Source organism: Lichenostomus cassidix, chromosome 1, assembly GCF_008360975.1.
Source record: "Lichenostomus cassidix isolate B80296 chromosome 1, HeHo_3.0, whole genome shotgun sequence".
NCBI classification, from domain to species: domain Eukaryota; kingdom Metazoa; phylum Chordata; class Aves; order Passeriformes; family Meliphagidae; genus Lichenostomus; species Lichenostomus cassidix.
Window position 1 is genome coordinate 102,001,064 of NC_139479.1, and position 12,528 is coordinate 102,013,591.

A 12,528-nucleotide genomic window follows, 5' to 3' on the forward strand; every position below is an offset into this window, starting at 1 on the left:
CAAACAAACAATAAAAAACCCTCCCGACCCAATCAAATATATTTTAATAGGGAAATTCAGCTTTTTCTGCAGCTTTTTCTGACAAATGTGCACTTAAATAATGTGCAAGATGACATGAACCTAAACCCACAACTTCCCATAAGCAGGAAAGCCTGCAAAGCAGAGCCTCTCACCAGCAGCTCCATCTCTCTTTGTGCTGGCGAGACCAGCACTAGACCCAGCACCCCAGATGTCTTTCACCAGTTCTCAGCAGAGGGGAAGGGTCACCTCCCTGGATCTGCTGGAAACACTCTGCCTAATGCAGCCCAGAGTACTCTTTATATCAGATAATATTGACCATTCTCTTAAAAAAATTAGTCATTAACAACAAGCACTATTGTTAATGAATAATTAACACTAAAAATAGCATTATGCATTTACAAGTAAAGGTTGAAATGCTAAAAAAATACAGGAAACTAATATCCATCTTACACAAAAATTTTAATGAGCTTTTTGATTTAGACATTATATTGATTGTATATTTCTTATTTTGACAAGTCAGTGAATGAATACATGTTTGAAATAGAGGATAAATATACTTTTTCAAACCACAGAAGGCGACTTAAGAAGCTTTGAAGTTTTAAATTATGTAAGAAACTGATCTAAAACTTATATAATTTATTGGTTAACCTCCTCAGAAATGCCTTTCACAAGGAAGATATTAACATATTGTAGAAATAGTCTATGTCTATTAAAAACTAGTCCTGGTTCCCTGAATCAAAAAAAAAAAAGTAGCCTTCTATGTCCTGCTTGGCTCATCAATTATTGTGCTGGTCTTTTAAACTTATTTTCCAGAAAATTAAACATTTCTAAAGAAACATAGTAATAAGCCCACTGTCAGGACAGACTTTAGATGTGGACTTAACTGCACCTCACAGAAGTCCATAAAGCTTACACAATGACTTACCTTTGTTGTGTCTCAGTGTCATCCTTCCCACTTCTGTGCCTTGGCCTCCCAGTTACTGTGGCACAGGTTTTGTCCAGAGACTATGGAAATTAAGAATAGGTTCTGTGTCACAAAGTGGACATCTGAGAAATCTGAGTTTGTGCCAACCAAAGCACTAATGACAAGTACAGCGAAGTTTTATCTGTGTAAAGTTAATTATCTCTGCTGGGACACCTGACTAACCAGCAGGACTGCCTGGCCATGCTGCTGCAGTTTTATGGCTTTTCCAAATGAACCCATGGAGCCTATCCAGAGCTTGTTTGGACCTCTGTGGGAGGACCACAGAGCATCATGCTGGGCTGCCGAGATGTGCCTTAGAGTTCCTCAATGGAATGCTTTGAGAAAATCAGAAGGAAGGTCCTTTACTGCCACAATAGATTATTACAATTCATTTTTAATTTAAGAAGGAGTTTTTCACTGCACATTTTTGCACTGCTGCTGTTCTGAATTTCCTGTTCAATCAGCTCCTGTAACATCTTCATTAACAAAGTGTCTGATGTAGCATGCCCTGATTGAGTACTTATGCTTTAGAAATCAGCTTTTTCCATATTTTTAAAAATTCAATTATGACTATCCATATGTCTGAGCTTAGAAAAACTAGGCTGAAGCATCATCGGAACAATTTGCTTGAAATTTGGGGAAAAATCATCTTCAGATCTCACCTTTATAAGTCTATGCTAGGGCTTAGATTTTACGAAACCAAAAAAATGGTTGGGCAGTGAATGCTGGAATCAAAGCAAATCCTCTGTGAACTTCAAACCTTTGAGATTAATGTTTTGAAAAAAATTTCACTGCCACAAAATACATTCAAAAATTTGCCAGGCATATATGCACATGCACAAAATGAAACTCTAACTCAAACTCATCTAACACAAAATGAAACTCAATTCAAACTTTGAAACTATCAAACTCTTAGTTGCCCTGTCCTTTAAACAGAAAAAAAAGAAGTATGAATTTGAGGACTATAATTATTATATGCCAGCTACTCGACAGTTCTTTGACTCTTTTTTATTGTTTGTTTTGTTTTGCTGTTGTTGAGTTGTTTTCCTTGCAAGTATATACCTGGGTCAGTTGTCTTCCCTGGTTGTGCTAATTACTGTCATTCCACTGCCCTGTTCTAACATTTAAGTAATCTATATCTTTGAATTCTATCTGTTTCCCTATGCTCTTTCCTATCAACTGTAACATGCAGAACCAGATTGAAAGATAATCAGGCAAAGAATTTAACTTATTTGTAAGAAAAACACTTACATTGAATTGCCAGTCCCATTTTTGTCTAAACCATGTGACCTGGAGGACCTACTCTGATGTCGCTGTTGAGCCGCTAGCAGAGAAGGAAAACCCGGATTCTCAGCATGGCATAGAAAAAGCGCTTTATTGTTTTGAATCCAACATATATATAGACTTTTCAGAGATCACCCAGATTGGTCAGTCAGAAACCTCCCCCTAGGCCTGATTGGCCAGGCTTGAACTGTCCAAATCTCGAGACACTGTAACAACAACATCCAAACTTTATCTTTGTTTATAAAACACAGGAGAATGCTCTCATGGGAAAGACCTGTGCTAGCCACACTCTGGCAACAACACACACCTGTAAGGTTGTTAGTTTGCTTGGTTTTTTTTTCCACAGACAGCTTATTTTGAAATGAAATGTGCACTGGGTTTTCTATCTGTAGTGTGTGCTGTGATTTGTGACTTCATGAAGGAAACTCCAGATGAGACAGACATATTGTTTAATTGATAATGAATTATGTCAACATATTACCAACAGCAGAAATATTATCTGGCTTCATGTTACATTAAATAGTTGCTTGAGAAACTCAGATTTTTCACTCTTATCAATTTACATCTCTGATACTATTTATTCCATGTATGTCTTAGGAATTCACAACATTTACAGGTAATATTGAAAAAGAAAAAAAAGCAATTATATAAGTGGATAATTGAAAATGTGTTACTTTAAAATACCATAATTTTAAAAGTAACTGTGGAGAGGATAGTTGTATTTAAATAAAATTGGCCTAATAATTTTTAAATAAAACATTTTTACAATGTTTCAGATACATACCAGGCCTCTTAGCATGAATTCAGAAGGAAAATAAATATATTTACATTGGAAAGTCTTTTGAAAGGTTTTTAATGCCTTTTTATGTTAAGTGCAAGCTACTCTTACATGTATCATCATATTCACTGCTATTATTCATGAGACTTTTATCAGCAATCACATCGGTCTGACACATTTCAGCCTTTTAGACTAACAGCTTTTCCTGTTTCTCACATGCTCTCCCATGCACACACAATATTTGTAAAATAAAACCATGACATGAATGCTACCATTTCTCATAATTTTCCAAATGCTTTACCATCCTAATCCCAGCAATGTGGTGTTTACAAAGCAGGGGAACTCATCTAAACTGAACCAGCTGCTAGGATCTAGTTCTGTTTGTTTCATTTACTGTAAAATGAATCTTCCTTTTAAAAGATCTCAGGCTGCCTTCCCTTCTTTAGTATTTAATTCCCAAAGAAAATTGAATTGGAGGCTCAGAACTTTATTATGTGAAGAGAACCTGAGGCTCTTTCTACCTAAATTTAATGGAACAGGTAGGAACCATAAGGTATTGCATATTATTACTTAATTGCCTGACTGATTCATTGAGCATTATTTGCCTAAATGCTTATTTTCCATATCTCCCATTAACCACATAATTGCTAAACTGCCCTATGGCTTTTTTTTTGCTCATCTATTGCACTTTCGTAGAATCTTGTACACTTGTACCTCTCTAATTAATCTTTGCTGCCTTCATAAACATAAATCTTTTATTTTACTATTTTACTGTTCCTTTTGTTTCTCTCAAAACACTGCTTCTGCTTTTCTCATCCTTTTTCTGTCTTGTTATTTCCATTCAGTAGAAGTTAATTTAATTATTATTCCTTCTACACAGTTTTTTATTTCACCAACATTTTGCTGCTTTGTTGACCAACAGGCTCACCTAAGTAAAAAAGTTCTATCAGGCTGGTTTAAAAACCAGCTGTAAAAGTCCTTAGCTAGCTAATATAATCAAGCTAATGTCAACTGCATAATTAATTACAAAATTGGGGTAAGGAGTATTTATGGCTCAAATTAAAGCCACAATTACTAAGACAAGAAGCTGGGAGGTTCTGTGTATGAGGTCGGTAAAAGCTCACTCAAGCTGTGCTTTGATGGTGTTTTCTGTTCTTAGTTCCAGAGGTCCATGTACAGACAGGTGCAGCCAAGAACTGGTTTTAATGGGTACAGGAAACCTGCTGTATTACCTATCCCCCACAAATCCTGCCAATTTGAAATAAGCAACACAGTAAAATAAATTACTACTTTCATATTCTAGAAGGAGAGCAGGCAGTCTCTAAATAGTTTATGCATGAGGAATTGTCTACAGAGTGTCAGAAAACCTGCCATGAAACAGTTAAGCTGGCATCCTAGAAGCAGAAAATGGTCAGTTTAAGCAAGCGTTGAATCCCATGCAGATTAAGCCTCAGAGTTTAATACACTTTCCACTGCTTCTCTTGTAGGTGCTGTGTAAGTGACCAATTTAATCACATTTTTTCTGTGTATAGGCAGGTAGACAATCATAACTCAGTCTAACATAAAGTCAGCTTCAGTCCTGTTCTGTGTTCTTTTTTTGTTTTTTTTAATAAAGTCTTTTTGCAAAAATCATTGCACATTAGAAGTCCTGAGGACTGAAAAAGTGAGTCACATAGCTGGAATATAACCACTCCAATTTTTTTGTTTACGAAGTCCCATTAGCCATAATTTCATCCCCTGGATCTCTTATTACATAAACAGGTCTCTGACAGCCAACCTAGCTGGTTTATGAAATCTCTGTACTCCCATAATTCCATGCTAAATCTCATCAGAACGAAATACTTGTTTACCAACTTGAACTGAGCAAACATTCTAAATTTTCCATCTGTGGATGTGTGTGCTAGTTGCAGACATGATTTTAAAGGAAAAAGATATGTATCTGCGTAACTCCTATTGTCCAGACAAACCTGCCCAATAACCACAAGGGAAATTAATTCACCTGCAGAAAATACTCATTTTGTTCCACTCTACCTACCTGAGATTGTTGTGTGAATTGACAGAGACAGACCTTGCTGAGAATTGCAATAGACCACTAGGAAGCTTATTTGCAGAGAGCAGACATTTTATCCATGCAACAATACTTTTGAATTTAAAACCAAAACCAGTTTTAGTCTGTAACAAATTGAACATTGTGCTGACCTAAAATAGTTCTGATTTAAAAGCCTATATATGTTTTGCCATTTTTAAAATGGAACACTACTTGTACGTTGGGGATGCATACATCACATAAAGAACTGTTTATCAGCATCTTGACCACTATGTATAGTCAAAAGGAAGGTTTTCGTCTCCATATTTCATTAATTATTTCAAAACATGATTGACAAACAACTACATGGATGCTGCTAATTGTGGTTGTGTTTACACTCCATTGCATCCTCTGCAACACCATGGAGTCAAAATCCACATCATACTATACCATCCTACATACACTTACTGTACCCAGCATGGTGGGAGCATCCACAGGTATTAAGACACTCTCCAGTGAATTTTCTGGTTTTGAGACCCCAAAGGCTGGTGTGGCTGTTTGTTCCACCCCTGTTCCTTCGTATCACAACTCATTGACCCTTCTTCTTCTGCTTTTTTGGGGGGGAAAAAATAAAAGGCAGGGCATGTAGCCCACACATGCTGTCCTGGTTATCATGGTCATTAGGCTGCCCCCCCATTCCAGGGTAAAGACAGCCTTTCATGCTGTCCGTGGCACACATGGGGCTGCCCTCCACGAGTGGCCATGTTGAAGCTGTAATATGCATGTGATCTCTGAGCATCCTCAGATTAGCTGCAAAGTGGACACCGAGAGACCACATCTGCCCCAGCAGAGCATCTCTGAGGCAGCCTCTGAAATCAGGCACAGCGCTGCCACGCTCAGGCAAAGTTGCCTGCATGCATGAGAAACCAGGACAAAATGCCAATCCAGCAGAACATGTACATGAGGACAGTGAGGAAATCCCCAAAGGGACTGACCAGGCAAAACAGAAGACCTGTCTGATGAGCCCATTAATCAGAAAGCATTTTGAGGAAAATCTCACATGGAGAAGAATGGGGCAGAGGAAAGGTCTTTTCCATGCAGCTCTCCTTTTCCTCAGATTGATGCTGTTCTAGAGAAATTTTCAAGAGTCCTCAGCAAGTGACTGAGGGAGAAGACCACTGTGTACCCTGTGCTGCCTCCATGCCCAAGTCCTGACCCATGGCTCCCTAGAGAAGCTGCAGCTCTTGACATTTGCTCATATGCATGGGGATGGACAAACCCCCAGCCCAGATCCACGGGGAGATGTGGATGTGCAGCACCAGAGATTAGTCTTGTCTGTACAGGGACAACATCTCACCTGAGGGCTTGAACAGCTCTCAGCAGGCACCTGCCTTCAGCAGCTGGACATGTCAAGCCTTTGACATAGAATCACAGAATCACAGGATACTGAGATAGAAGAGACCCATAAGCATCCTCGAATCCAACTCTTAGGCTGCCATCCCCTTGCAGTCCCTCTCCCCCTCCTTTTGGCCCCCTCCTAGCTGGCATTATTCCAGGATGCAGGGACACAAGAGGTGCACAAGGGTCACACAAATTTGTCAGGGGACATTTCAGCAGTACTTCACGTTCATGTGAGGCACTGTATCTGGAAATGGATGTCTTGTCAGGGCAGCTATAGAAGAAAACAGCCCGAGCCAACACAGAGCCCTGAAGAGCTTGGATTTGACCTGTGTTTTGAATCTCTATTCTTACACTTTTACCAACAGATTTTCATCATTATTCGAGTGTGTGAAACAACTTCCCAAATAAACTTAATGCTCTAAACATAAATAATTTCAACAAGTTTTTTGTTTTACTTTTTTTTTTCCTCCAGCTCTTACTAGCAGAATGTGAGATTGATAACACAAACTTCCTGGGTTTTTTTAATTGTGTACCAATGTTTAACAATGCTAGAAAAATACTCTGTAATGGAATAATACCATAAACAAGTTTCCTCTTACTAAGACGAACTTACTCAAAATTTCTGCCTAGTTCTTGTACAACTTTTCTACAATTATCCCCACACTCTCACAACAGAGGTTTTTGGAATTGAACTTCACAGTAAATATGTGACATTGACAACCTTGCTGCTAAACTGAGGAGAGAGCCAGCTGCTGCTCACAGGCAGAAATGCTGCAGAGCAGAGCCTGGATGAAGATCTGTACCTGATGTGGTCTGCCATTTCTCTCATAACCAGTCAGGTTAAAATTAGACAGAGAGACAGCCCTTAATAAATATTCAGCAGGACAGGTAGTGAAAGTATGATCACAATGCACAGCAAGAATGTGTCTGTCCTAGCAATGACATCTGACTCTTCTGTTTCTTTTCAAATTCTTTTTCAGTTTGTCTTGGATAAAAATGGATAATGTGAGATGAATAATAGAGAAAGTGGGAAGGCACATCATAAAGCTCATCAGAATCCAATAAAACCAACAGCATATGAAGAGTGCATTAGGTTAGAATTTAAAGACAAAAATGATTGCAAGGAAAGAAGAGAATTGTAATCTTCATTTGCAATTCCAGACTTGGAAAGTGGAAAGTTTAAGACAATGTATTGCTGAAATACTCCATAAGCTTGGAAGACTTTTGAGAACAAAACTTATGAATATCATAAAAGGTAGATGTCAGGTTTTACTGGTACATACTGAACTGTCTATGATATACCAAAAAAAAAGAAGCCGAGGAATCTTCTACGATTTTGCAAAATTGTAATAAAAAGCTTCATATCGGTGTGCAGGGAGAAGGGCTATAAAAATGGTATGTGCTGCTGGCACGCACAAATCTACCTGTAAATTCTCAAGACAACCAGGTCTAAAAGAGAAACAGTGATTAGGTCCTGGCAACAGAGGTGAGACAAGGTAAAGAGATTAACCATTATCATCCCCTGACTGGTACCAACAAGACACATCCAAAACGAGCACATCCCTAAGCAGAATTCAAGGAGTGTTGGAGGGGCTTGAAAACAGATGCCACCCCATTTTCGTCCTCTCTGAAAAACTGCCCAGATAAGGGAATTTCTGTGCCTGATAGCTTGGCAGACTTGCACACTTTAGGGTATTGGTTGGTATGAGACTGAGTGTGAGACTGAAGTCAGTTGCACCAGAAAGAGACTGCAGAGAATTCAATAAGTTGTAGCTGTACATATGTACTTATACATATATATGTGTATGTGGTATGCATAATTTAATAGACAATTCAGCATTTATTCATTCAGTTATAACTCGTGGGATGAAATGTGGGATCCATCAAACTAAAGGGCCATTTCTAGTGCTAAAGCACACAAGACATCCACAATTTCTAGTCTGAGTTGATCTTATCCGGACAGGCAGTTCTAAAATAGTCTGAATGAGTTTCAGCTGCTCGAAACTCATAGATCCCATAGAGGATCTATGGGAGATATGCAAGGGGGGCATCTTGGGGTGGAAAGATACCTTAGGATCTCTAAAATGCTGCTAGACACCTAATTTTAAGTATTTGAATTGTTATGTATAGAGAAAATTCAGCTATGAATGGGTAAATAACTGGTATCATTTGGGAGTTTGTGGGGGTTTTGAGACATCCAGGCAGAGCAGACAGATGGCGACTTACACATTTACATCTAGACTGCTGTTCCTCAGTGGGTCTCTCACAATACCTGCAGAGCCCGTTTTCAGATACCTGAATCCTGTTTTGTTCATCTAGATTTATACTAAGTGTATGTAGACAGAGTCAATTTGCCTATCCTGATACCTGGCTGATACCAGAGGGCAAGCATTTCTGTAGGACCTATGTCTTATCAGACAATTTCTTGTATATTCACAAAACACTGCAAATAGGACCATTAAAGGGGTCTCAGGCAATCCCACGAAGCCCCCAAACCTTCACCCATGCTTAGACACCAACATTCATTTACCTGCACCTTCAGGCTGGACTCTGCCTGAGCAGGGTAAGGACAACCTGGTCCAAGAAAAGTGGCAGATGCTACCCTTTGCTGACTTTGGAGGTCCTGCTCATAGAAGTGCATCTTCAGGTGAGTCAGGAGCTTACATTGCTGGACGCCAGAAAGCAACCAGCTCCAGGACAGGGATGAAGCACAGGGGGCAATACATAGATTTATTGAGGCCAAGGCAGAGAACCCAGGCCTTCTGTCCATGGAAAAATATCAAGGAAACTCAGTGTAAAACCATGCAAGCACATTTTCAACCTTTGAATTTATGTTTGAGAGATACTAAGAGTAAATAGGCAATGTATACAGGTTTAATGTAAAAATTGATATTCCATGGGTCTTGTCAATGTCTGTGAGACACAATTTTTTTTCTGCACACGCCACAGACCATATAAAATGAAGTATTTTGCTGAAATAGTACTTTCTATCAAAAAACTAATGTTTTCTACCAAGATCTTTCATCAAATGTACTAACATGTATTTATTTTTAAAACAAACATTTCTTTGAAAGCTCTTAAATTGCCATATCAACCATAGTTAGGAGGCATCATGGGAAGACATGACTTCAGACATTTCCACTGCCTAAGTGCTCCTATTTAAGTATGGTCAATTAACCACAGAGTAACATGAAGAGATGAGGCCAATTTACCAACTTACTCCCAAAGCATGAACTCCTATGGACTGGAACAGGGTGGTAAAAAAGAAACATATTAAGTATTATTTTTACACTTCACCTCCATAAACTCCTATTTAGATGCAGAAGAGAGATTTTGAAAAGCAACCTCTGCCAAGTTCAGGACACCAGATGCCACCCTGGAATATTGCCTGGTTGATCTGTGGCATTTGCAGACGATGAAGAGAAAGGCCATTGCATCAAGTGAATGAGGACAGAACTATAAAGAAAATAATTTGTGGGCACTTTATTGAATTATGATATACATATAGACTGTAGAAATTGGATTTCTCTAAACCTGCTGTACTTGAATTTGTAACTTTAAGGTTCTCACAATATGTTTGTCGAAAAATATCACTGCAAAATATTAATCAAAACAGATTATGATTGAAAATACTTGTTCAGAAAAACACGTTTTGGTGGATTTGCAGAACAAATATATTCCACATAATATGATTTCTCCAAAATGAAAAAGATATTTCAGGAGCAAAAATCCAATATACATTCTAAGAAAATATTTACATTTGCTTTTTTCATTACTGTTTTATGTTGTCTTCTGACATATTAGCAATGGCACATAATCTGAAAAGCTACAGGATGAGAGATTATATTATAATAAAATGAAAAAATAATATAATTTACAGAATAGTAGAGAAATTAATAATTCTGTTCACATTTGGATAGCCAAAGGGAGATTCTGATACTGGCTCTTTGCTAAACAGAATGGAGATGTGCCTTTCAGGAAATCTTTATGGACAGAAGATGGAGATGTTCGATACCCCATATCTTTATTTTCTTGCCTTACTTCCAGTAAAGAAAATAACATACTGAGTATTTGGAGATTTTTACTTTCAACTGGAGGAGACAGGTCATACTAAAAGAGTAAAATTTGTGTTCATATCTGTTCTGTTTTCTGGACAGATGCTTTCCAAAATGCATTTTCCTACAAAACTAGTAATATCAGAGGAGCCCATTTATTCAGAAGTTGAATATATTTTTCCTTAATTTAGAATTTTTGTATTTTTCATAGGACAGTAAACACACCATAGGACTAAATTTATTTCATCTTGTGTGCCGTGGCATAACTGAAAGTAGGAGCAACACATGCCTACTTCATGTGTATCCTTCACAATCAGGGAAGCATGCTTGCTAAGTGGTCTTGACTTGTGTAGTTTCAGATAATAAAACACTCACATATATCAACTGAGAAAAAAGGAGAAGTGTGATGCAAGACTTCAAAATTTGAATTAACTGCCCTGTTAGAATCTTTACAGTGCAGCTCTTGTTTCACTGTAAAAGACTGTTTAGGACATAGCTGTTAGTATGTTCCCAAGTAAAAATCCCACAAATACTTTTAAAAATCTCTTTAATTTAAGTGGGGGTTAATTAAAAGGAACAAAAAACTGGTAAATAACATTTCCACATAAAGAAAAAATTGTAACAGCAAAGTCTATAGGCAACATGGGCATGCAACAGACTTCTTAAATACTTACAGCCAGTAAAATACACAATTGGCAACCTTTTACTTGTTGAAAAATGTCATTCATCTTACAGTCCAATCCTGTAGTATAAAAATGATGATCAAAAAGTCCACAACTGGGATGACAACTATGGAGTGATTGAATTATTTCATACATATCAAACACCTGATCTTGCGAGTTGTGTCTGAAGATATAAACAGATTAAGGGAATCACCTCATACCTACTGAAAGTTTTCCTGAGTTTCAACACCTTCATTAGAAAGGCACCACAGCTAAGTAGTAGCAGCAGTTTATGAGGGTGACTCAATACAACTCTAGGAAAATGCCTTACTCTCACACAAACATTACATGAGCAAATACAGAAATGGAATATTTCTCTTGGATAGCAGCACAGAGGGGATAGAATGTATCTCCTGAGGAATAAGGAAAGTATGCAGGTTGGTGGTGGAATCAAGACCACTTTCCTCAAAGGTATGTAAAAAGAGGAAAAGAGTAGGGTTTGTTTAGCAAGACTGCAGGATGAGAAAGAGCTCTCTCTCACGTCTTTACATTGAGTTAAACATGGTTATTATGTGGAAAAGTGTACAAATTATCACGCTGTGCAGCTACAAACTCAATATGGTTTGCTTCTCATCCATCTCAAAACACATCTACTGCATCGCGTCTTTGGAACACATGTTCATTTACAGTCATGGAAAAATTACAGGTATTAGGATTTTCATCTTCACTGAATTTAATTAATATAGGCTCTACTAAATATTTAAACTGTTACTGGTGAAAGATTTTTGTGTTAAATGTGTTTGATTAATTTGTTTTACCTACTCATTTTTACAAGGGAGTTGTTATTACCATGCGTGAATCAATCTCTTTTCAATATGTACTTCCAATCACTAAGCAGATGCAGTAAGTCACTGAGAACAGCATGGGTTTGGGGGCATTTTTTTTTATAATGCGTTTTAGAAGATAACATTTAAAATCAGTTTTTTTACAATTGTATTTTATCATCTAGTTTTCTGTCTCCCTCCACTTTCCATTTACAGATTCCTTTGGTCTGATAAAGGAAAGTTTATTTGGTAACAGTCTTAAGATCAATAGCAGAGCCTGTACAAGATGAGACATTTCACAATAATTCTATTAACTAACATCTGTGATTCTTCAGGGGGAAAAAAGTAAATGCAAATCTGCCTTAGAGATCATGTACATTTTGTTTAATCTTGATATTTTTGGCAGGAAAGGCAAATGCAATGGAATTGTTAGTGGTCTGTATACAATTTGGGCTATATGGAATAATGACTTATCTTTCACACAAAATAAACTACTGGAGTAGATGCAGAGAA

General features: G+C 37.7%; 1 long non-coding RNA gene across 1 annotated transcript in view; it reads right to left on the minus strand.

The window, feature by feature from the left end:
* The window catches only part of LOC146445468 (uncharacterized), a 38,857-nt gene that overhangs the window by 16,824 nt on the left and 9,505 nt on the right, over positions 1–12,528 (minus strand). The window contains exon 2 of the long non-coding RNA XR_014855104.1: positions 947–1,026. This is a non-coding gene — a long non-coding RNA (uncharacterized LOC146445468). The remainder of the gene's footprint in view (positions 1–946; positions 1,027–12,528) is intronic.